The sequence below is a fragment of the Tachyglossus aculeatus genome, chromosome 2, assembly GCF_015852505.1.
Source record: "Tachyglossus aculeatus isolate mTacAcu1 chromosome 2, mTacAcu1.pri, whole genome shotgun sequence".
Lineage (NCBI taxonomy): Eukaryota > Metazoa > Chordata > Mammalia > Monotremata > Tachyglossidae > Tachyglossus > Tachyglossus aculeatus.
Window position 1 is genome coordinate 9,191,874 of NC_052067.1, and position 27,158 is coordinate 9,219,031.

Sequence of the window (27,158 nt, forward strand, 5' to 3'; positions counted from 1 at the left end):
CGCGGCCGCTGGCCCTCCTCTTCCTCCCCTTCCTCCTCCTCTTCCTCCCCCTCCTCCCTTCCCCCCCTCCCGCGGCCGGGAGGGGCGGTGGGAGGGAGGGGCGAGCCTCAATCCCTCCTACTGCATTGGGATTGGGCGCGTGTGTTTGGGTGGGATTGATTGTGTGATTGTGTGATCGTGTGTGTGGTGGCGGCGGCTCATGTGTCGGTCCTTCCCGGCTCCATTGTCTGCCGCCGCCGCCCGCTCGCCCGCCCGCCCCCGGGCCAGGGCCGGCCCCCAAAGGGCAGGTAAGAGGACCGGGACGGACCGCCCCCCCCCCCCCGGACTCCTGGGTGCCCCACCCCGGGGTCCCAAGGGCCAGGGCGGCTCCCCGGCTCAGCCCCCGCCCCCACGGCCGCTCGGAAACACCCCTGGGGGGGCGGGAGTGGGGACCCATCGCCCTCTCACCCCCCAGCCCAGCCCACCTCCCATCCCATCCCCTCTAGTCCCATCCCATTCCCTTCTATCCCATCCCCTCTACTCCCATCCCATTCCATCCCTCCCCATCCCACCCCCATCCTATCCCATCCCCTCTAGTCCCATCCCATTACCTCCTACCCCATCCCATCCCACCCCTATCCCATACCATCCCTCCCCCATCCCATCCCCTCTAGTCCCATCCCATTCCCTTCTACCCCATCCCATCTCATCCCATCCCCTCTAGTCCCATCCCATTCCCTTCTACCCCATCCCATCTCATCCCATCTAGTCCCATCCCATTCTCTCCTACCCCATCCCATTCCCTCCTACCCCGTCCCATTTCATCCCTCCCCATCCCACCCTCATCCCATCCCATCCCACCCCATCCCATTCCCTCCTACCCCATCCCATTCCCTCCCACCCCATCCCATCCCCTCTAGTCCCATCCCATCCCCTCTAGTCCCATCCCATTCCCTCCTACCCCATCCCATTCCCTCCTACCCCATCCCATCCCACCCCTATCCCATCCCTCCCCATCCCATCCAGTCCCATCCCATTCCCTCCTACCCCATCCCATCCCACCCCCATCCCATTCCATCCTACCTCCCATCGCCTCTCTTCCCATCTCATTCCCTCCCACCCCATCCGATCCCACCTCCATAATAATAATAATAATGATGGTTTTTGTTAAGCACTTACTATGTGCCAAGCATAGTTTTAAACCTCATCCCACCCTATCCCATCCCCCATTTCACCCCATTCCACACCCCATTCCACCTTCCATCCCTTCCCTCCCATCCCACCTCCTATCCCACCCCTCATCCCATCCCATCCCTTGCATTGAGGACCGGACAAGCCAGTCCGGGCCATTAGCCCCCCTTGCCCGGCTTTTCAGAATCCACCTGTGCCCGATCCTTACTCGAGCACTTCATACAATGCTCTGCGCACAGGAGTTGCCCAATAAATCCTAATCAATTCATGATATATATATATATATATATACATTTTAAGGGCTGGATGTGGAGCACAGTACAGAAGGCTTGGGTGAGTACAATGGATCAATAAGTAGATCTCTTCCCTCGAGGATTTTACAATCCAGCGGGAGTGACAGACAACTAATATAAATTGCAGGTATGGGGGAAAAAGATCGAGTAAAGATATCCTACAGAACCGTGTTTGCAACTCTGTTGTATCCTCCTAAGCACTTAACTATAGTGCTCAGCAACCATTCATTCGTTCATTCATTGTCGTATTTAATGAGTGCTTATTGTGTGCAGAGCACTGTACTAAGCGCTTGGGAAGTACAAGTCGGCAACATATAGAGATGGTCCCTACTCAACAACGGGTTCACAGTCTAGAAGGGGGAGATAGATAGACAGCAAAACAAAACATGTAGAACGCTCAATAAATAATAAGCACTACCTCAGCCCCACAGCAGTTATGTAAATATATGGACATATTTATTATTCTATTTATTTTATTAATGGTGTGTATCTATAATTCTGTTTATATTGACGCTATTGATGCCTGTTTACTTGTGTTGATGTCTGTCTCCCCTCTTCTAGATCGTGAGCCCGTTGTCAGCAGGGATTGTTTCTAATTGTTGCTGAACTGTACTTTCCAAGCACTTAGAACAGTGCTCTGCATACAGTAAGCGCTCAATAAATACGATTGAATGAATGAATGTACATAGCTGTAATTTATTTATGTTAATGATTGTCTCCCCTCTCCAGACAGTAAGCTCATCGGGGGCAGGAAACGTGTCCAGCAACTCTGTTGTATCATATTTACTCAAGTGTTTAGGACAGTGCCCTGCACACTAAGTGCTCAGTAAATATGATTGAATCAATCGATGGTATTTACTGAGTGCTTTCTATGTGCAGAGCACTGCACTAATTGATTAAATCTCCTGCCACTGAAAAGTTCTCCAGAAAAGAGGCTGCGTTTCTTTCTCCTCTCTCTCTCCCTCTCCCCCTCCCCTCCTACCTGCACAAATAACACAAGCCCCTTTGGTAGTTGCTCATTGTTTACTGAATATGAAATATTTTGGAGCCTTTGTCCAGCTGGACTCTGAGTCGTTATCATTTGTCCTGTTAAAATGCAGGGCCCACGCCAATGTCTCCTGCTCTATGCTTTCTGACTAACCTTCAACTCGTTTGCATTTTCTGATTTGAACTGAGACCCAGGACACACATCGATCAATCAGTGGTGTTTATTGAGCCTTTAATCTGGGCAGCGCACTGTAATAAGCACTTAGGGGATTTAAACCTGAGTGAAGTCTCTTCTCAGAAACAAAACAAGTCCAGTAAATTGTTTGTGGCCCAAACTGGACCTTCTGTAAAATCTAGAGGTGATTGAAATGCTGGGAAGTGTTGCTTTGCTGAAAACACAATAGCTCAGATTAAATTTAAGGACACATTCTTTTTGACATTAAGAACAGTGTAACGCTAGGGCAATGTGGATAGAGTCCCAGTGATCCCTGGGGCTGGCACTTGCTAGATGGCTTTGTAAACTTGATAAAAATGCCTGTGGAGTAATCTCATGCTCATGGGATGCTTTAGCCGTGGAGGAGTCGGAAGAAATAGGTTCTCGACTGATATTGTTTCCATGATGTCTGCCAATGTTTTCTTCCAATTGCTTACCTGTCCCACTTACTGGTCTCCGTGGGAATTCTGTGACAAATCAGAAAATGTCCCTGTATTGGCAACATGTCATAAAAGGCAGTCTAACCAGTAGACACATTTAAAAGCTGCTGTCCGGTGAGTCTGCTGATAGTACCCCAAAGTACTTTGCATCATTGTTCCAAGGAGTGCAAATATTTATGTGGGAATAGGGTTGGCTCTTAAGCATTTGTTAAAAGGCTACTCCATCACTCGGGATCTTTCCTAAGTTCAGTGATTAGCAGTGATAATGTATCCTACCCATATTCCTGATTTCCTTTGAACATGGACAATGAAGGCTCTTCCTTCTCTTCAGTAGGTTAAATGTGACTTATTTGAGAACACCTTTTTTTTCTCAGCTATGATCAAGACATCTTGGTAAGGTCTTAGAGAGCAGCTAATATGAAACTCTCTCTCTCTCTCTCTCTCTCTCTCTCTCTCTCTCTCTCTCTCTCTCTCTCCCCCCCCCCCCCCCCCCCCCCAGCCCTGCGAAGCTATTTCTTGCAGCAATCAGCTACTCCTAAAATCTAGAGAATTATGCTAAATGTTCATTTTCATTGATATGGGGACCCCTAGGGGATTTAAACCTGAGTGAAGTCTCTTCTCAGAAACAAAACAAGTCCAGTAAATCGCTCGTGGCCCAAACTGGACCCTTCTGAAAAATCTAGCGGTGACTGAAATGCTGGGAAGGGTTGCTTTACTGAAAACACAATAGCTCAGATTAAATTTAAGGACACGTTCTTTTTGACATTAAGGACAGTGTAACACTAGGGCAAACTGGATAGAGTTTAAGAACTCAGACCTGTTCTGAGTTCCTAAAAGAGGAAATGGTTTCCAAGATAATGTTTCCTTTGAGGTGTCATTTCTTTCTCGTTGAAAAAAACATTGACCTCTAAAAGTTGTACTTTTGTGCACCCAAATCATTCTTTGGTGTGCAAGCAGCTGCTTTTAAGAAACTATTTGACTTTTTTTTATTTTTCCAAGTTGAGAATAATGATAATAATAATAATAATAATAATAATAATGATGGCATTTATTAAGCGCTTACTATGTGCAAAGCACTGTTCTAAGCACTGGGGAGGTTACAAGGTGATCAGGTTGCCCCACAGGGGGCTCACAGTCTTAACCCCCATTTTACAGCTGAGGTAACTGAGGCACAGAGAAGTGAAGTGACTTGCCCGAAGTCACACAGCTGACAATTGGCAGAGCCGGGATTTGAACTCATGAACTCTGACTCCAAAGCCCATGCTCTTTCCACTGAGCCACACTGCTTCTCCTATGAAAGCCTGACATGAGTACTTGACATTTAGAACATGGAATCCTTTTGGATTTCAGAGAAGTTGAAAAGGATGATCAGAGTTGCTAAATGACCATGCTTAATTTTATATTGCTATGATGAAGACAGGTATAATTAACTGGGATAGCTACCAACATTCAAAGTGGAGAATTTAAACCGGGGGCCAATTTGGATACAATTGAGCACTATTCAGACTGTTACCTTAAAATAACCTCCTTGCTGAAACTTACCCTAAAAATGATTGACTGTTAGCATTTTTTTTTCCTCCAGAACATAACTTTGCTGGGGTGTTTTTTCCCCCCATTTTAATTGACTATGTTTAGTGTAAAATTATTTTTTCATTCCCAGGGTAAAAAAAAATCTTCCTCGAGAGGAATATGGGATGAGTAGTTCAATCTGTGAGCATGGTGTGTTAATGCAAAAATTTGCTTACTTGATTCTAACTCCTTTGAAGATTGTGAGCCTGTTGTTGGGTAGAGACTGTCTCTACATGTTGCCCACTTGGACTTCCCAAGCACTTTGTACAGTGCTCTGCACACAGTAAGCACTCAATAAATACGACTGAGGAAGAAGAAGGGAGAGGGGAGAAAGCTTTAAGGTGCCCCCTTGGAATTAAAAGATTTAAAGACTTTAATCTCTTGTCTCTGAGGATATGTAACTGCATCGCTTATTAAAAAGTAACATGTTTGCATAGTAATCGTGGCACTTCTTTTCACAAGAACAGAGCTTTCATTTTGAAACAGGCCCAATTCTAGTTGCTCTCATGTCTTTAGAATTGCAATGAAACAAAGAGATAAACCAAAAAATGTGTTATTGGACCAATATTGAAAAAGGAATTCCCAATTTTTTTTAAAAAAGTGGTCCTCAATGCAGTTTTACTTCTTTGACCGATGAATGGGTAGCTTAAGCATGGCAAACTTTTTACATATAATTTTTTTTTTAATGGCATCATTGTTTAGTGGGAGTAGTTGGGTCTGGAAGTGACAATCTGGATTTTGGTCGTAGCTCTGCCTGCTGAGTGACCTAGGGTGAGTTGTTTAATCTCTCAGGGCTTTAATTTTCTCCTACCGACTGTCTCTCCCACTTCACGTGGGGTTTTGTATTAATGGGGTGTAATGGGAAGTAATAAGGAAGCACTTTGAAAAAATACAAGGGCTCCACAAATTCAAGATATCATCACTTCCACTCCAGTACTTGTTTTCCCTTGCACATTTTGGTAGGCACTCTATTGAGGAATTAGGGAATGTTCATCTCATACCACTTACCACTTACCAATCAATCATCTTCATTAAGCACTTATTGTGTACTAAGTGCTTGGGAAAGTACAACACAACAATACATTAGAGTTGGTAGATGCATTCCCTGCCCTCAACAAACTTATAATGTAGTGTAGAATTGGAAGAAGCAGATTGTTCCCACTGTAGATGTAAGCTCCTTGTAGGCCTGGAGCAAGTTGTACCAATTCTATTGTACTTTACTCTCCCAAGGGCTTGGTACAGTGCTTTGCACAAAGTGTTCAATAAGTACTATTAATGGATTCATCCCTGTAGCACATCAAGTACTCCAGCGTGAGGTCCTTCAGAAACACAGCCTCATCAGGCAAGAATTGGCTGGAATCGAATGGATAACAATAATCATTGTTGCATTTGTTAAGTGCTTACTACGTGCCGAGGATTGTATTAAGGCAGGGGTAGATTAACCCTACATTAACCTCGATTAACAAGTTAATCATGTCAGACACGGTCCTTGTCCCACAGCATGCTCAGGAGAGGGGAGAGCAGGTATTGAATTCCCATTTTACAGATGAGGAAACTGAGGCGCTGAAAAGTGAAAATTTGCCCAAGCTCACACAAGAAGACCAGTGGCGGAGCTGGGTAGAACCCAGGCCCTCTGGCTCCCAGGACTGTGCTTTAATACACTAGGCCAGGCTGCTTCCCACTGTGCACTGTGGGAAGCATGGTTTCTAATTTCTTAATAAAGCGCCTTAGCCAAACCATGAAATGGAAGAATATGTTCTAGAAGAATCTACAGTCCTGGAATGCTGCAGGTTTCTGTCCGTTGGGTCACTTTTAGCTCCACTAGGATAAAATTATTGCCCTTGATAGTTGGAAAGCAATAGTAATTAAGGTTTGGGCAAGATGTGCTTTTTCTTCTTTTCTTCCCCTTCTTTCCTTATAGCTTGCATGTGTCCAGTAGATGTGCAGACTCAAGTTTTATGATGCTGTATTATTATTATTATTATTTTAATCGACTTGGGTCTTCTAAAGTGAATATCTGCCCTGCCAGGGTAATGCTTTTTAGTAGATGATAAAAATATTAATAAACCATTACTTTTTTTCCCCTCTCAAGTTCCATTTATGGCACCGCCATCCTTCCCATCTCACAAGCCCGTGACCTTGGCATTATCCTTGACTCTGGTCTCTCATTCAACCCATGAATCCAATCTGTCACCAAATCCTGTCGGTCTCACCTTCACAACATCGCTAAAATCCACCCTTTCCTCTCCATCCAAACTGCTACCATGTTAGTACAGTCACTCATCCTATCCCACCTAGATTACTGCATCAGCCTCCTTTCTGTCCTTCCAACCTCCTGCCTCTCCCCACTGCAGTCCAACCTTCACTCGACTGCCCAGGTTATCTTTCTACAGAAACTTTCTGGGCCTGTCACCCCTCCTTCAAAAATCTCCTGTGACTATCTTATCTACCTCCGTATCAAACAAAAAAGTCCTCACCATTGGCTTTAAAGCTCTCCATCCCCTTGCCCCCTCCTACCTCCCCTTCCTTCTCTCCCTCTACATCCCAGCCCATACACTCGGCTCCTCCTGTGCCGCTAACCTTCTTACAGGCTTCCATCTCGCCTGTCACACCTCTGACCCGCAGCTCATGTCCTGAACGGCCTTCCTCCTCAAAGAGACATTGACTCTCCCCCACTTCAAAGCTTTACTAAAGGCACATCTCCTCCAAGAGGCCTTCCCAGACTAAGCCCCACATCTCCTCATCTCCCACTCCCTTCTGAGTCACTCTGACTTTCTCGCTTTGTTCTTCCCTCCCTCCCCACCCCACAGCACTTATGTATATATCTGTAATTCTAGGTATTTACGTGGATGCCTGTTTACTTGTATTGATATCTGTCTCCACACATCTAGACTGAGAGCGTGTACTGGGCAAGGGTTGTCACTCTTTATTGCTGTATTGTACTTTCCCAAGCGCTTAATACAGTGCTTTGCACACAGTAAGTGCTCAATAAATACAGTTGAATGAATGAATGAATTTATGAACTTGAAAATCACTGACAAAGGCATGCTGTTACCTACAAAATTTTCATCTGATATTTTACCATCATCATTCTACATTATTATGTTTCAAAGCACTGTTTTTCTTCACATTTGAGACTACTGAATGATGACGATGATGATATTAAGCGCTTACTATGTGTAAAGCACTGTTCTAAGCGTAGGGGAGGTTACAAGGTGATCAGGTTGTCCCACGGGGGGCTCACAGTCTTAATCCCCATTTTATAGATAAGTTAACTGAGGCACAGAGAAGTTAAGTGACATGCCCAAAGTCGCACAGCTGACAATTGGCAGAGTGGGGATTTGAACCCATGACTTCTGACTCCAAAGCCCGTGCTCTTTCACAAGTGACGGAATGGTCAAGCTACCCATTCCCACCCAAAAAAGTAAAGAAAGGATCCCAAAAGGGATATTTTATTTTAAATTTCCATTTCCTCTGCATGCAAAATTTCCTTTGAGAAGCATTTGGAATAATGAGTATCAATATTTCTCGGGCAAGCAGATTCACGTCTGTGGTTAATTCAGTCGCTGACGACTGGAAATGCCCAGTTCATGTCCATAATCCTGAGGATTGTTTACTAGGTTCTGTATTTATTTTCAAGAGCACCAAATCAACACTGAAGCTGTCTTCTTGGAAGACGCCGTTTAATATGAAAGCTTGTTATGAGTTATGGGAATTAAAAGGTTAGGTTCTCAAGGACACCAATTTTTTTCATGGTTTTGAAAAGGAAAATATTTAGATGTCTTTTCCAACAATGTGCATTTAAAATGGATTGTGTTATATCTCTGGGAGTCAGAAGGTCATGGGTTCCAATCCTGGCTCCGCCACTTGTCTGCTGTGTGACCTTAGGCAAGTCACTTCACTTCTCTGTGCCTCAGATTCCTCCTCTGTAAAATGGGGATTAAAGTGCAACCCAATTTGCTTGCATCCACCCCAGGGTTTTGTACCGTGCCTGGCACGAAGGAGGCACTTAACAAATAGCACAATTAGTATTATTATCATCCCCCGCATCTTACCTCCTGCCCTTCCCCACAACACCTGTATATATGTATATATGTTTGTACATATTTATTACTCTATTTATTCATTTATTTTACTTGTACCTATCTATTCTATTTTATTTTGTTAGTATGTTTGCTTTTGTTCTCTGTCTCCCCCTTCTAGACTGTGAGCCCACTGTTGGGTAGGGACTGTCTCTATATGTTGCCAGCTTGTACTTCCCAAGGGCTTAGTACAGTGCTCTGCACACAGTAAGCGCTCAATAAATATGATTGATTGATTGATTGATTGATTATTAGTATTATTTTTATTGTTTTTTGCATTTGCATGTCTCTCCACACACCACCCCCATTAAGACTGTGAACTCTTTGGGGTAAATCAGGTTGGCTTTTAGGTTCTCTTGCAGTTCCTTTGGGAGCCCAAATCAGTTGAGACACCCAGTAAGTGTCAAATAAGTAAACCCTGACAGTGTCAACTATCTGTTTATTAAAGTCACATTGGATAAATTAATTTCATCCCCCTAGCAGCTGTATTTATTGAGGATTTTACCATGTACAGAGAATTTTGCTGAGTGCTTGAGAGGGTATGATATAAATGTAATCTACATACAAGATTCTGCTTACTAGACCACAGGCCTGGAAGTCAGAAGGTCATGAATTCTAGTCCCGGCTCCACCACTTGTCTGCTCCGTGACCTTGGGCAAGTCACTTCACTTCTCTGGGCCTCAGTTACCTCATCTGTAAAATAGAGATTGAGACTGTGAGCCCACTGTTGGGTAGGGACTGTCTCTATGTGTTGCCGACTTGTACTTCCCAAACGCTTAGTACAGTGCTCTGCACACAGTAAGTGCTCAATAAATACGATTGATTGATTGATTGTCCAACCCAATTTGTGTTTGTACCCTCCAGCGCTTAGTACAGTGCCTGGCACAGGATGAGCACTTAACAAATACCACAATAAACTATTATTATTTTTATGGTAATTCTCTCCTCCCATTCCCTACCCCAACAAGTTTGAGACTGTCACCTCAAATTGAATCTGAATTGATTTTCCTGGAAGAAAGCATTATTTTCAGACTTCTACATTTCCTGAATAAGGAAAAACCTTCGAAGGTTTCATTCAATATCCTAATGTCCTAGGCTTTATTTATGTTACGGTTGATTGTGTGTCTGCTCCAAGCAGTAACTGTGTCTAAGCCAATAATTCAAGAAATCACGGCATCGTAACATTATTAACAATGCACTCAATGAGGCAGTGTTTCTATCAACCCTACTTCGTTAATGTAGCGGCTTCTGTTGTTCAATGTTTGAAACCTGAAGTCAGATGGATTCCAATTGCTCTAAACATTCGGGGTAATCTCCTCTGACACAAAGTACACTTTCAGCCAACTAAATTAGCCTGCATGTCAAGTCACCTCTAAAACGGAAAAGCTGCAAGACAACTTGATGGACAGGTTAGTCATTGAAATCACAAAAGTAACTGGCCATGACATTTACCCTCAGAGATTTGCATGAAAATTCAGCTCCCTTGCTTTTGGTAAACTTTGACGTTGTCAGTCCTGACAAGTGATCTATTTGGGTCAGGAGAGTTCCCTGGAAACTTAGTCATAAGCTTCAGTTTCCATTAGGGATTCCGCCCTGAAGTCATTGTCTTTCAAATCCTTCATGTATTTGGGAAGACCCCCAATTGTGACCTGTTTTAAAACAGATACATATTCGTTCAAATAAAGGAAATCATTACATCACACTCACATTCTGACTTGCCTTAAGGAAAAAAAAAGCGGAAGAATCCATTAGTGTGTCATTTGTCAGCTTTACAAATAAATGTACACTAAATTACCAATCCACGCAATAGTGTTTTAAACCTCTCCTCCTTCCATACAGAGATATTCAGTTAAGGAAGTGGACAGAATCAGCATTATTTTCTATTCCCACTAACCAAAGGCTATTTTCAAAATTAGGGACCCTCAACTAAACCAAAGAACTAAACCTCCTCATTGCAAAATGAGCAAAACATATGTGCATGCATGTGCACACACACACATACATGTACACACACACCACTCCCTACCTCCCGTGCTCCCCTCCCCCAACTCTGATTGGACTGTGGCCCATATTAAAAACAATATTGGACCTGGTTGAGGGGTGGTGTGGAGAGGAAATGTCCAGCAGCCTGGCCTAGTGGTTAGAGCACAATCCTGGGAATCAGCAGGTCATGGGCTCTAATCCAGGCTCTGCCATATATGTGTGTGACCTTTGTTAAGTCATTTCACTTCTCTGTGCCCCAGTTCCCTCATCTGTAAAATGGGAAGCCATCTACACAGATTTACACAGATGTAAATCTGTAAAATGTGAGCCCCACGTGGGACAGCAACTGTGTTCAACCCAATTACCTTATATTTACCCCAGTGCTTAGAACTGTGCCGGGCACATGGTAAGTGCTTAACAGATACCATAATTATTAAATCTACTTTTTTTCCAACTAATATTGTATTTGTAAACCTATTGCTTAACAAAGAATTTTACTAATAATCAATCGTATTGAGCGTTTACTGTGTGCAGAGCACTGTACTAAGCATTTGGGAAGTACAAGATGGCAACATATAGAGACAATCCCTACCCAACAGTGGGATCACTGTCTAAAAGACTAAAAGACTCCCTACTAATAAGGTAGGGAGGCCGTCATATTGGTAAGAGCATATGAAACTGGGAGTCAGGACATCTGGGTTTCTTGTCCTGGGTCTGTTCCGTAAACTGTTCTTCCTCTTAGACTAGGAGCCTCATTCAGAACCAGGTCTGAGGGGAGGAGAGGAGCGTCTCAATTAATAATAGTAATCATGGTATTTGATAAGCGCTTATTGTGTATCAAGCACTGCTCTAAGCACTAGGGTAGATTCCCCCCGGCCCTACCTCCTTCCCCTCCCCACAGCACCTTTGTATATGTTTGTACAGATTTATTACTCTGTTTTGCTTGTACATATTTAGTATTCTATTTAGTTTGTTAATGATGTGCATCATGTTTTGTTTTGCTGTCTGTTTCCCCTTTCTAGACTGTGAGCCCGTTGTTGGGTAGGGACTGTCTCTATATGTTGCCAACTTGTACTTCCCAAGCACTTAGTACAGTGCTCTGCACACAATAAGCGCTCAATAAATACCATTGAATGAATGAATGAATCTAGTGTTACTTCTATTTATTCTGATGACTTGACACCTGTCCACGTGTTTTGCTTTGTTGTCTGTCTCCCCCTTCTAGACTGTGAGCCCGTTGTTGGGTAGGGACCGTCTCTATATGCTGCCATCTTGTACTTACCAAGTGCTTAGTACAGTGCTCTGCACACAGTAAGCGCTCAATAAATGCGATTGAATGAATGAATGAATACAAGCTAATCAGGTTGGACCTAGTCCCTCTCCCACAAGTGGCTCACAGTCTTAATCCCCATTTTACAGATGAGGTAACTGAGGTCCAGAGAAATTAAGTGACTTGCCCAGGGTCACACAGCAGACAAGTGGAAGAGCCAGGATAAGAACCCAGGTCCTTCTGGCTCCCAGGCCTACTCTCTATCCACTAGGCCATGCTACTTTCTTCTCATTTGATTATCTTGTATCTACCCCAGCACTTAGCACAACGTGTAATGCCTGCTAAGTACTTTAATAAATATCACCATTATTATTGTATTTTTTTAATGGTGCTAAGTGCTTACTATGTGCCAGGCACTGTATTAAGTGCTGGGGTAGAATCTAGATGATCAAGTTGGACACAGTCCGTATCCCATGTAGGGCTCGAAGTCTTAATCCCAATTTTTCAGACAAGGTAACTGAGGCAACAGAGAAGTCAAGTGACTTTCCCACGATCACACAGCGGACAAGTGGTAGAGTCAGGACTAGAACCCAGGTCCTCTGGCTCCCAGGCCCCTGCTCTTTCCATAAGGCCATGCTGCTTCTCTTTGTTAAAGTGCTTACTGTATGTCAAGCATGGTTCTAAACCGTGGGGTAGATAAAAAAAATAATCTAATGAGAGTTGGTTTAATTCTAATCCCATTTTTGAATTAATCATTCATTCATCCATTCAGTCGTATTTATTGAGCACTTACTGTGTGCAGAGCACTGTACTAAGCGCTTGGAAAGTACAAGTCGGCAACATATGGAAACGGTCCCTACCCAACAGTGGGCTTAATCAGGTCAGACACAGTTCCTGCCCCTCGTTTATTAAAAGAAAATTGGCCATCTGTTCATCTGAAGTGATCGTGCAAAATAAGGAAATTCTGGCAGCTAGATATTCCTCCCCCCCTGCATGAAGATAAATAGTAATCATAATAATGATTATGGTATTTGTTAAGTACTCACTATGTGCCAGGCACTGTACTGAGCGCTAGGGTGGATATAAGCAAATCAGGTTGGACACAGTCCCTGTCCCACGTGGGGCTCACACTCTTACCCCCATTTTACAGATGAGGTAACTGGAGCGCTGAGAAATGAAATGACTTGCCCAAGGTCACACAGCAGACAAATGGTAGAGCTGGGATTAGAACCCATGATCTTCTTTCTGTTTCCTCTGCCCATGCTCTATCCACTAGGCCATGTTACCTCTCCCAGGTTCTAGGGGTGTGGGGCAGGGATCATTTTTATAGTGGATAATGGGTTCTTTTTCTGTCCCTGATGCCAGTTTCCAACTGCCCAGTTTTCCCACTGGGAACCAGTGTTCCCAGTTTATAGATACCCCCCACCCCATTAAATTAAGAAAGATGGCACCTTGGAAGGTTAATTTGTTTCATTGGGGTAGTCAGAGGGGGGGGTGACTAAATATCTGTTAATTAGGTGACAGTCGCACATAGAGAAGCAGCGTGGTTCAGTGGAAAGAGCACAGGCTTGGGAGTCAGAAGTCATGGGTTCTAATCCTGGCTCCACCACTTAGCTGTGTGACTTTGATCAAGTCACTTAACTTCTCTGTGCCTCAGTTCCCTCATCTGTAAAATGGGGATTAAGACTGTGAGCCCCATGTGGGACAACCTGATGACCTTGTATCTACCCCAGCGCTTAGAACAGTGCGTGGCATATAGTAAGCGCATAACAAATACCATCATCATCATCATCATCAACATCACTCTGGAGGGGAAAAAAGGGAGTGTTTGCCATTTGGAACCACAGGTTGAACAAGGGGATGGGGTGAGCCAGGTTTGCATAACAAGGGGTTCGTCAATCAATCAGTAGTATTTATTGAACATCTTTTATGTGCAGAGCAGTCTCCTAAGACCTAGAAAAATTTAGAGAAGAACTATCCCCCACATCTTACCTCCATCCCCCCCATCGTACCTCCATCCCCCCATCTTACCTCCTTCCCTTCCCCACAGCACCTGTATATATGTATATATGTTTGTACATATTTATTATGTATTATTATTTATTTTATTTTGTTAGTATGTTTGGTTTTCTTCTCTGTCTCCCCCTTTTAGACTGTGAGCCCACTGTTGGGTAGGGACTGTCTCTATATGTTGCCAATTTGTACCTCCCAAGCGCTTAGTACAGTGCTCTGCACATAGTAAGTGCTCAATAAATACGATTGATGATGATGATGATGATGATGATGGACTGGGAGTCAGGAGACCCAGGTTCTTGCTAGCTGTATGACCTTGGGCAAGTCACTTAGCTTTTCTGTGCCTCAGTTGTGTCCCATCTGATTATCCTTTATCTACCTCAACACTTAGTACCCAGAACACCCTTAGCAAATACCCTAGTTGTTATCAGGAGTAGTAGAACTATTGTCCTGAGGAAGTTGATTGTGTATTATTTCATACTATTAGGAGGTCCATCTCTGGAGTATCCATGAGCTCAGTATTTTACTCTTCCAAGTGCTTACTACAGTTTTCTGCACATGGCAAGCACTCAAATTATTATAATTAAGTGCTGTTGAGTTGTTTCCGATTCATAGCGATTCCTTGGATATACTTTCTCCAGAATGTCCTGCCCTCTGCCATAATCTGCGACCTTTATAAAAGTTCTTCCGTTTTCGTTGTTATGGTCTCTTGCCACCTAGCTGCTGGTCTGCCTCTTCCACATTTTCCCAGGACTTTTCCTAGCATTAGTGTCTTAATACCATTGGAAAATCCCAGGAAAAGGGCACCTAAGGGGATGGTATTTTTTCCTGGAACTTTATCAGGCAGCCTGACCTAGAAACCACCTCTTAAGTGCATTTTCTAGAAGACCTGAAATGATTTGTAAGAAGTTCTGTAACTTCCTTGATGGCAATAGTAGTAGTCCTAAACTCTTCCAGAGGCATGCACTTTTTTATTAGAAGTCTCACTGTTTAAGATGTGCTGCACATGGGTTGCTCCTTGCCGGGCTGTTTCCAAAGATGAATGATCCAGGTTTCGTGACATCTTCTGGGTGTCTGAATTTATTTTAAAATCTATGTCCTTCACTAGATTGTACAACTACTTGAGGGTAGAGAAGGTGCCTACTCTCTTTTGCATTTTACTCTCCCAATCACTTAGTACAGTGCTCTACCCACAACAAGTGTTCAATAAGTAATAATATTTAACTGTGGTATTTGTTAAGCACTTACTGTGTGCCAAGCACTGTTCCAAGCACAAGGGTAGATACCAGAAAATTGGCTTGGACACGGTCCCTTTTACACATAGGGCTCTTAATCCCATTTTACAGATGATTGTTTATTTGAGTGGAGGTGGGAAGGGTGCAATTTGGTAAACAAGTTTCGCACCCTCTTAGGGAAGAGATGTTTATGGGCATTAAGATTTTCAGGGCATCAAGGATTTTAATGTGTTTTCCTCCACTGCTCAGCAGACATAGTTTGGGATGTATAAATAATGTTACTGTGAATCTTTTCCTGCTGTGAACTACCATTTTGCTTTGCTTATATATTTGTTTATGGTGTTTATATGTTTTGCCCTCGTTCTGTTGCAGTGAATGAATCATTTGGAAATGATGCAGTCGGTCCTCTTGTTTTGTTTTATGGTATTTAGTGCTGACTATGTGCCAGGCACTGTACTAAGTGCTAGGGTAGATACAAGCTAACCAGGTTCATTCATTCATTCATTCAATCATATTTATTGAGCACTTACTGTGTGCAGAGCACTGTACTAAGCGCTTGGGAAGTACAAGTTGGCAACATGTAGAGACGGTCCCTACCCAACAGCCGGCTCACAGTCTAGAAGGGGGAGACAGACAACAAAACAAAACATATTAACAAAATAAAATAAATAGAATAAATAAATATAATATAAATATTCAGGACTCAAACACCCAGATTAGGGGCAGTTGTGGCTAAAATCCAAATTTCCCAGGAGAAATTTCATTGGAAATATATATCACTTGTCAAGAATTTTAATTATGAAGGAAAAAACCCCCAGTAAATCTAAGAAGAAAAAAAATCCAAGTTAATACTGAGTTTAAAATATAGGTTGGACACAGTCCCTGTCCCACATAAGGGTCACAATATTAATCCCCATTTTACATTTGAGGTAACTGAGGCACAGAGAAGTTAAGTGACTTGCCCCACCATGACACCCTGCCCTTGAATGCTTTCCATGAATTTCAGGTTAAAATTAGAACCTTATTTCCCAGAACATGAGGATTTGTAAAAGTTGTTCCCCCAATTCAAGCTGCTTGCATCCAGTTGGATAGCAAATCCATGTTTGGGAAGGAATTAATCAGTATGCAAATAGGACTGGAGCTTTGCTCCATCTTGGAGAGGAGTTTTGACACTTCTTGTTCTTGGAGAGGAGCTTTGACACTTCTTGTTTGCCTGTCTGTTGTCATTCCAGTCAGCTTCCAATTCTGCTCTCTTTTGCCTTTCCCTCAGGGGCAAGGAAACTATTTTAGGCGAAACGATGCAGTTTGTTGTTGAAGAACTAAATTACCGTGGGGAGGGGTCTGGTCTTAGCACTGAGGCAAAATTGAACGATCGAAAGTTCAAGAGTTGATGGGAAAAATTCAAAATTGCAAGGGAAGTTATTCCAATTTATGAACTGCCGAACAGGCATGTCTGTGGCCCGGCCAACTCCCTGAATCCCAGGAGAAAATTGAGGTGGTCTTGGGCCAGCTTGGAGGATTGAATTTGAGGTCTGGGTTTCCCATTTGAACTGCAGCTGCCTTGAGGGAAATCCACTCGAGGTCCTTTGCAGCTGCTTTAGCCTGTAGGGAGTATGGTCTAGTGGAAAGATCATGGCTCTGAGAGTCAGAGGGTCTAGCAACCAGTAATCAGTAGCATTTATTGAACGCTTACCCTGTGCAGAGCACTAAGCGCTTGGAAGAGTATGGTGGAAATGGTAGATCCCACCCCTGCCTTCCAATGCCTGCATAGTATCGACTTAAAATTGCTACTTGTATCGACGTAAAATTCCCAAACCGTGAGCACTGAAGCCTTCTACCAACTATTCCCGCCCTTAGTCAACTCCTCCATTACCTTCTTTACTAGCAGACCACAAAAAAACAAGTCAGAAACTTCAGAGCTTAACATTTTCCCTCAGCAAAAGAAGTACTATAAGAGTATTTAACAAATTGACTATTGTTTCCCGTGTCAAGAAAAGCTTCTGGCTCTCAAGACAGTTGTCTTATTTTTATTTGTCTTTCATCCTTAAATGCATTAATAGCCGAGCCAAAAGGAAAATTATTCATGTTTTTCAAGTCTCAAAATTGAAGTCTAGAGATGTTAATGAGCTGCATGAATAAACATGCAACAGTTTCCCCAAAGCGGCTATTAGGGAATTTATTCTCAGAGAATAGGTTCTCAAAACACTGTAACTTGAGTACACCATTATAGGTGAGCTTCATTTATACCCCATTTTCTGGATATTAAAAGCCAAGAAATTCTTTAGAGTAGCAATTTTCCAAATGTGTGATTAAATATCTCTGTTTGCTATAACTTGGGGATATCAGTGTGTGTTAAGAACAATTTTTGGTATCAGTGAATCACTTACTGGTGCAAAGCACTGTATTAAGTACTGAGACAGATATAAGGTAATCAAATTAGACACATGGGGCTCTTGCAATCTAATTGTTCTGGAAGATGATTCAGGCAGGAGAGTGTAAAATTAGTCCATGGTATTTTCTGAGTACTTTCTGTGTGCAAAGCACTAAGCAAGAGACTGAAGAGAGCTTATTATTATTATTATTGTGGTATTTGTTAAGTGGTTCCTATGTGTTATGCATTGTACGAAGCGCTGGGATATTTACAAGGTAATCAGGTTGGTTGTACATCCCAAGCACTTAGTACTGTGCTCTGTACACAGTAAGTGCTCAATAAATATGATTGAATGAATGACACGATCCCTGTCCTAAGTGGGGCTCACAATCTAAATAGGTGTGAGGACAAGTATTTAGTCCCCATTTTTCAGTGGAGGAAACTGAGGCCCGTAGAAGGTAAGCAATTTACCTGAAGTCACACACAGGCACTTGACAGAGCTGGGATTAGAACCCAGGTCCTCTGACTTTCAGGCTCGGGCTCTTTCCAGTAGACCATACTGCTTGAGTCTGGAAGATGCATTACTGTTTTCTCTGCGGATAACAAGGGAGTTTATGACAGTCATTGACAGTTTGAGAAGTCATTCGCTGAATATGCTGAATATTCTGAGTCTGGACAAATTATGTAACTGCTCTGTGCCTCAGTTTCTACATCTGTCAAATGGGAATTCACAGGGTGGTGGTGGTGGCGATGTTGGGTTGTGGACCCGCAGAAGCAGCCAGAGAGTGTTGAAGGAGAGTGAAGGGAAAAGACGGGAACCCAAAACCATAATATCTCACATTACAGCAACTGGTCCTTCAATGTAAAAATAGTGATTTATTTCCCTCCCGCAAGGGAAAATATGCTTCCCATGGGTAGTGTTATATTTTAGCCTTAACAACTGGGGATAGTGGGGAAAAGCGGGATCATTAAGAAAGGGTGAAACTGGTTTAAAGTAGATTTCTGCAGTAGCTAATAGGAACTGCAGCATGAAGCACCATGGCCTTGTGAAAAGAGCACAGGCCTGGGACTCAAGAGAGCTGAGTTCTAATTCCGGCTCTGCCTCTTACCAGCTGTTTTGGGCAAGCCAGTTAACTTCTAAGTGCTTCAAGTTTCCTCAACTGTAAAATGGGGATTAAATACTCGTCCCTTCCCCTTACACCATAGCCCCGTGTAGGATAGACTCTGTGCCTGATCTGATTGTCCTAAATCTGCCCCAGTGCTCAGCATAGTGTTGGGCCCATAGTAAGCACATAGTAGGGAGAAAATTATGTGTAGAGCATTGAGTTGAATCAGGTGTTTCTGGTGGAAAAAGCCCCACAGATCTCTGAGCATCCTATTGATTTTCTGCAAGGATGAGTTTTTGTGTGATTATAAGTTTAGTCTCCATTGTTAAGTCCTATTCCTCGTTCCTGAATGTCGGAAGAGCTTAGTTACTTATTTAGGGTCTGAACTTGCACTGTACGGTTCAGTTTTAAGGCGTATTCAGCAAATGACTTCTCAAACTGTCACTGATTGTCATAAACTCCGTTGTTATTTGCAGCCCACAGAGAAAATAGTAATGCATCTTCTATGATATTTGGCCATGTTTGGGGAAGCAGTTTCTCGGAGCCAGAAGTTTTATTGCTGTTCCCAGATTGAAAACAATACTGAAAGCACCGTAGGCATTTCAGTGGATTTCCTGCCATCAAGAAAATATCTTGAACCTATGGTGGCCAGCGATGGTGCTGAAAACCACCAGATCGTGAGATGCTCGGCAATCAATCAGTGCTATTATCTGAGCATTTATTGTGCACAGAACCCTGAACCAAGTGCTTCGGAGAGTACAGCTTCTAGACTGTGAGACTGTTTTTGGGTAGGGACCGTCTCTATGTGTTGCCAACTTGTACTTCCCAAGCGCTTAGTACAGTGCTCTGCACACAGTAAGCGCTCAATAAATCCAATTGAATGAATGAATACAACATAGTGAAGTTGAGAGAAGCAGCATGGCGCAGTGGGTAGACCACTGTCCTGGGAGTCAGAAGGTTATGGGTTCTAATCCCAGCTCTGCCACATGTCTATTATGTGACCTTGGGCAAGTTACTTCACTTCTCTGGGCCTCTGTTTCCTCCACTGCAAAATGGGGACTAAATACATGTCCTCCTGCCTACGTAGATTGTGAGCCCCACTTGGGACAGGGACCGTGTCCAACCCTATCACCTTATGACTATCCCAGCTCTCAGTATAGTGCCTGGCACTTAATAAGTGCTTAACAAATACCATAATTATTATTATTAGGGTTGGTGTTCACGATCCCTCCTCCCCAGGACCTTATAGCAATCATGTGTACTGACTTTATTGCCCTTCCCCAAGTGTTTTGTCCAGTGTTCTGCCCAGAAAATATGGTTGGACACAGTCCCTGTCCCTCATGGGACTCACCATCTTAATCCCTATTTTACACCTGAGGTAACTGAGGCCCAGAGAAATGAAGTGACCTGCCCAAAGTCCCACAGTAGACAAGTGGCAGAGCTGGGATTAGAACCCTTGTACTTCAGACAATAATAATAACAATAATAATAATAATAATAATAAGTGCTTAGTACAGTGCTGTGCACATAGTAAGCGCTCAATAAATACGATTGATGTTAATAATAATAATAATAATAATGATGTTTGTGGTATTTGTAAAACACTTAATATGTGCCAAGCTCTGGGATAGATAATGCAATCAGATCAGACAAATTCCCTGTCCCATGTGGGGTGCAGTCTAAAGGAGAGGGAGAATGGGCACTTAATCCCCATTTTGCAGATTAGGGAATTGAGGGACAAGGATGTTAAATGACTTGCGTAAGGTAACGCAGCAGACAAGCAGAGGAGCCAGGATTATTCATTCATTCATTCAACCAATTGTATTTATTGAATGCTTACTGTGGGCAAAGCACTGTACTAAGTGATTGGGAGAGTACAACAGAACAATAAACAGACATATTAGAACGCAAATTACCTGAACCCCCCCACCCCCCCCATCTTGTGCCCTCCCCACCTGCTTGTTTTATTTTGTTGTCTGTCTCTCCTTTCTAGACTGTGAGTCCGTTGCTGGGTGGGGACAGTCTCTAACTGTTGCTGAATTGTACTTTCCAAGCGCTTAGTACAGTGTACTGCACACAGTAAGTGCTCAATAAATGTGATTGAATGAATGAATGAATAAGCAGAGGAGCTAAAATTGATCTAGCCACCCGGACAGATGGGCGGAGAGGAAATGAAGAGTGGAGGGAGTGTGAGAGAGGAAACTATACCCTTATCTTACCCATGACAGGTTGGTTTTACTGCATGCCTGTATCTGAAATCTCCAGTGGACAGCCCGTAGATTTCCACAAAGCTGGCATTGGACTCATCTGCTCTGCCATGTTACTTCTAGTCATTCATTCATTCATTCATTCAATCGTATTTATTGAGCGCTTACTTGTGCAGAGCACTGTACTAAGCGCTTGGGAAGTACAAGTTGGCAACGTATAGAGACGGTCCCTACCCAACAACGGGCTCACAGTCTAGAAGGGGGAGACAGACAACGAAACAAAACATGTGGACAGGTGTCAGGTCGTCAGAACAAATAGAATTAAAGCTAAATGCACATCATTAACAAAATAAATAGAATAGTAAATATGTACTAGTAAAATAAATAGAGTAATAAATCTGTACAAACATATATACAGATGCTGTGGGGAGGGGAAGGAGGTAGGGTGGGGGGATGGGGAGGAGGAGAGGAAAAAGGGGGCTCAGTCTGGGGGCTGAGTCAATGTGTTCATGTTACATCTAGAGCCACTGCTTGGGGCTGTAGGTGCTCTCGAAAATTCATCTAACCACTCTGTTACATCATACTCTCAAGCGCTAAGGCCAGCGCTCTGCACACAGTAAGCACTCAGTAAATATCGGCATACCCACAGAGTCAAGAAGTAAGTATTGATCATTGATATGAGATTCACGGATGAAGGGCAAACCATAAGCAAACACTCGTGACCCACAGCGATGGCAAAGGGACTCCATCTCCCAACAATCTAGACTCCCCCTTCTAGACTGTGAGCCCGTTGTTGGGTAGGGACCATCTCTATATATTGCCAACTTGTACTTCCCAAGCGCTTAGTACAGTGCTCTGCACTAGTAAGCGCTCAATAAATACGATTGAATGAATGAATGAACAATCTGAAACCCTCCTTATTAATAAAATGAGGTCTTAGGGAGGTGCACACAATCTTCCCATCTATTAAGGTGCTGATTAGTGCTTTACTGCCCGAAGACAGACTTTTCATTAACCTGTTCAGCTCTTGAGCTGTAGTTTAGCCATTTTATTGGCTATAAAGCATCAGTCACAGCAGACTTAAGTTGCTTTGTGATCCGAAAGAGAGAAAAAGCTGTCTGTTCTGTTCTCCAGTGATCTGGGCTTTGTCCTGAATGCAGTGCCCTGGACACTGAGGCATGGGAGAAGCGTGGCACTGCCTTGGTGACCTTTAACAAGAGTGCCTGTTTTCCAAAGTGTTGTTTTATGGCTGCTTGTCATCTTTTGTTCATGAATGATCTCCCTAAAAGAAGTAATAATAATGGTATTTGTTAAGTGCTTATTATGTGCAAAACACTGTTCTAAGAGCTGGAGTAGAGTTAATCAGGTTGGACACAGTCGCTGTCCCACCACAGTCTTAATTCACATTTTTCAGATGAGGGAACTGAGACCAAGAGAAGTGAAGTGACTTGCCTAAGGTCACACAGTAGAAATGTGGTGGAGCTGGGATAATAATAATAATAATAATAATGATGGCATTTATTAAGCATTTACTATGTGCAAACCACTGTTCTAAGTGCTGGGGAGGTAACAAGGTGATCAGGTTGTCCCATGGGGGGCTCACAGTCTTCATCCCCATTTTACAGATGAGGTAACTGAGGCCCAGAGAAGTGAAGTGACTCACCCAAAGTCACACAGCTGACAAGTGGCGGAGCCGGAATTTGAACCCATGACCTCTGACTCCAAAGCCTGGGCTCTTTCCACTGAGCCACGCTGGTTCTCATTAGAAGGGATTAGAAGTGACCTTCTCACTTCCAGGCCCCTGCTCTGAGTTTCACCTCAGGATGGGTAGCAGTCTTGTCTGCTCATTAATCCAACGATCCCTTCTATGGGATGACTGGGGTTGGGTGCGGGCTTTGGCCCCTAGGCCATGCTGCTTCTCATGATTCAAATCACTGCTCTGCCACTGCCACTGCCCTGGACAAGTCACTTAACTTCTCTGGGACTCAGTTTACCTCATCAATAAAATGGGGATTAGGACTGTGAACCCCATGTGGGACAGAGACTGCATCCAATCTGATTATATTGTATCTACCCAGTGCTTAGTATAGTGCCTGGTGTGTAGTAAGCACTAAACAAGTACCATTAAAAAAAAGTAAGCACTCAATAAATACCATCATTTGGCTCTCAGTTTATGGAATTTGGTGCCAAGTACAACTAACCAAGAAATTCCTTATTGTAGTAGAAAATTAAGACACTTAAACTTTGTTGAGGGAACAGAATTTTGTAATAGTTTCATAGCAAATAAGGCTTTATAATGGAAATGAAAGTAGATCTTTCTCTTTTCATAGTAGTTTTGTCAACTCCCTATAAATATCAAGAATAGAGGGGGAGAAAAAGTAGTTTCAAAATCTACAGTTCCAACTATTTGGCATTCTTAGTGAAGCAGCGTGGCTCAGTGGAAAGAGCCCGGGCTTTGGAGTCAGAGATCATGGGTTCAAATCCCGGCTCTGCCAATTGTCAGCTGTGTGACTTTGGGCAAGTCACTTAACTTCTCTGTGCCTCAGTTGCCTCATCTGTAAAATGGGGATTAAGACTGTGAGGCCCCTGTGGGACAACCTGATCACCTTGTAATTTCCCCAGTGCTTAGAACAGTGCTTTGCACATAGTAAGCGCTTAATAAATGCCATTATTATTATTATTATTATTCTATAAACTCTTCCTGGCATCTCCTTTTAATGCCCATCGCTCTCTCACAGAGAAAGGGGTATAAAACTCTTCTCTTTGGAAATCTTAAGAGTCTTGGATGTGCTGCTTTTGAGCATGGAGCATCTGGGTGTAAATGACAGATGAGCCTCAAAGACTTGGGTCCTGAGAATCTGTAGAAAAATGAAATATAGTGCCAGTGATCTGCACCGCAGATCATAAACAATGGAAATGTAATGCAAGCAGCTGTTGCTTCATGCACAGTTGTGTTTTCTGTCGCCATTGGTTCGGAGTACGTTGTTTCGATTGCCCATATTTTGTAGGGATTGTGTACTTTTTTTTTGGCTTCTTGCTCATTTGTTAAAATTAGGCTTCAGACAGTAATCAGGACCCCAGAGCTGAAGTTAGCGGAGGTCCCGTGAAGAACACCTTGGATAGATGTTACTGTCTGCCAGGATGGAGTAAGTTAATTGTGGTATTTGTAAAGCGCTTACTGTGTACCCAGCGCTGTATTAAATGCTGAGGTAGATGAAGAATTTGCAGATCAGACACAGTCTCTGTCCCCCATGGGACTTGCTAGCAAAGTAGGAGAACAATATTGGATCCCCTTTTTGAAGATGAGAAAACTGAGGCATAGAGAAGTTAAGTGACTTGCCCGAGGTCACACAGCAAAGTGGCAGAAGAGGGATTAGAACCCAGGTCCTCTGACAGGCAGCCCCATATTGTTTCCACTAGACCATGCTTCTTCTAAGGTTAGAGCCAATATTGGCCTAAGATGTTGGACTATTTCCAGCTGATTTTTCAGGACATTTTCTCTGATTTGTTGAACTGTAGACAATTATCTAAGAGTAGTGACGTAATAATAATAATAATAATGATGATGATGATGGTATTTGTTAAGCGCTTACTATTCATTCATTCATTCAATCAATCATATTTATTGAGTGCTTACTGTGTGCAGAGCACTGTACTAAGCATTTGGGAAGTACAAGTTGGCAACATATAAAGACGGTCCCTACCTAACAGCGGGCTCACAGTCTAGAAGGGGGAGACAGACAACAAAACAAAACATATTAACAAAATAAAATAAATAGAATAAATATGTACAAATAAAATAAATAAATAAATGGAGTAATAAATACGTACAAACATATATACATATATGCAGGTGCTGTGGGGAGGGGAAGGAGGTAAGGTGGGGGAATGAGGATGGGGAGGAGGGGGAGAGGAAGGAGGGGGCTCAGTCTGGGAGGCTTATTATGTGCAAAGCATTGTTCTAATCACTGGGGGGATACAAAGTGATCAGGTTATCCCACTTGGGTCTCACAATCTTAATCCCCATTTTACAGATGAGGTAACTGAGGCACAGAGAAGTTAAGTGACTTGCCCAAATTCATACAGGCGATTAGTGGCAGAGCCAGGATTAGAACCCATGACCTCTGACTCCCGAGCCCGTGCTCTTTCCACTGAGCCATGGTGCTTCTTGAAGTTCCTAAATATTGAGCACCTTTATAGGAATTTAACTCACTGGGGAAACATCCTGATAGGGAACAGGATAGATGATAGATGAGAGGGAACATCTGGAAATAATTTATTTCTGAAAGGGGGAACGATTTGAAATCTTTTCAAATCCATGAGACATTTTGATTTTCTTCTCTGGTTTCAGAAACAAAAGACTATCTAGGCTGCTTTGAGGCAATTGAACCATTTTGTACCTGTATAGTTGTGAGTGTAGAGTAGCGTTGCTCAGTGAAAAGAGCACAGGCTTGGAGTCAGAGGTTGTGGGTTCTAATCCCGGCTCCGCCACTTGTCAGCTGTGTGACTTTGGGCAAGTCACTTAACATCTCTGTGCCTCAGTTTCCCTCATCTGTAAAATGGGGATTAAGACTGTGAGCCCCATGTGGGACAACGTTGATTACCTTGTATCACCCCCGCCCCCCTTGCCAGTGCTAGAACAGTGCTTGGCACATAGTAAGCACTTAACAAATACCAACATTATTATTATTATTATTTATTATTATTATTATGGAAGTGCTTGTTTCTGAATTCCTGGGAAATCCATCAATCGCGGATATTTATTGAGTGCTTACTGTGTTGAGAGCACTGTACCCAGCACTTGGGAAAATACAATAGAGTTGATAGTCATGTTACCTGCCCACAAGGAGTTTACAGTCTTGAGGGGGAAATAGCATTTATCATTATACTGGAAGTTGTAAATAAATATAAGATTATACAGAATTTTTGCCTAGAAGATTACTACTTATTTTTTATTTTATATTTTTAAAGCTTTTGCATTGTTTTGAGAGGGAAAACTATAAATGCTCCTATATAATATATATATATACTTCAAGTTGTATGAAAGTGTTGCTTCTAGAGTTAAATGTGATTGAGCTTTGTTTTTCCCAGGGTCTGGCTTATGCAATTTCTTGTTCAAAGTGCCTTTGCCTCTCCTGATCCAGGACTTTAGTGAGTACCTTATAAAGCCTGACCCTTGCTGAAGCTGATTATAGTGCTGCACACTTAAAGCTAAATATAGAAGAAGGCAGCGCCAAAGAATAACCGTGGAATGACAGATAGTCATATACTGCATTGCTGTTCCACGAATCCTTTCACAACAAGCGTCTTGGTTTCAGACGTGTATCCAGACTTTGTTACTGCAAATCTTTGCTTCTCTAGATATCCCCCTTTTGATGGATAAAATGTCAGAGTTGATGCTTTGCAGATCATCTGGGCATTAAATGCACTTTGAGGGGAGGAGAGAGGCCGCGTAGAAGGATGTTATCCCCAAATCACACCATCCATTATTAGTTAGCCTGGAGTTCCTCATTACACGGGTTGATTGGGTTATTCACAGGGAAATGGTTTATGCTTTTTTTGTGAAAAATGTAAGTCATCTCAAGGGATTTATTTACTGCAAGGTCTAGTTAGAGGGTTTTAGTTGAGCAGAGAAGGGAAAAAAGCTATAGTCCAAAGAGTCTGAAACGCTAGTCCTCTATCCACAGTGCCCTATCCGTCTTGTTGATATAGCACTGTCCTTGTCCTTTATACTGTTAATGTTTTTTATTTTTCATTCTTGCCAATGGCTCTGTCACCCATCTCCACTCCCCTGCCATGTTCTTAGATTGTGAGCTGCTTCAGAGCCATTGCGTCATTTTTTCCTCCATTTATTCCTCGTAAATACCGTTACTAGTACTAATAATAATCGTGGTATTTGTTAAGCATGTACTGTGTGCCAGGCACTGTACTAAGGGCTGGGGTAGATACAAGATAATCAGGGTGAACATAGTCCTGTCCCACATAGGGCTCATAGTCTTAACCCCCATTTTTCAGATGAGGGAACTGAGGCACAGAGAAGTGAAGCAACTTGCCCAAGCCTATTGTGGGCAGGGATTGTCTCCATTTGTTGCTGAATTCTACTTTCCAATTAATACAACTGAATGAATGAATGGGCCTCAGAAGGACCTGGGGTCTAATCCCGGCACTTCCATTTGTGTGCTGTGAGACCTTGGGCAAGTTACTTCACTTCTCTGTGG

General features: G+C 42.9%; 1 protein-coding gene across 2 annotated transcripts in view; it reads left to right on the top strand.

The window, feature by feature from the left end:
* The first annotated feature begins 169 nt into the window (after positions 1 to 169).
* Positions 170 to 27,158, top strand: part of BZW2 (basic leucine zipper and W2 domains 2) — an 87,072-nt gene continuing 60,083 nt past the window's right edge. Inside the window, exon 1 of one of the 2 annotated variants that reach the window (XM_038767786.1) lies at positions 170 to 287. The gene's annotated coding sequence lies outside the window, so the exon portion shown is untranslated. Of the gene's footprint in view, positions 288 to 2,080; positions 2,110 to 27,158 lie in introns of those variants that run through there. The other variant, XM_038767777.1, reaches the window with a different exon arrangement.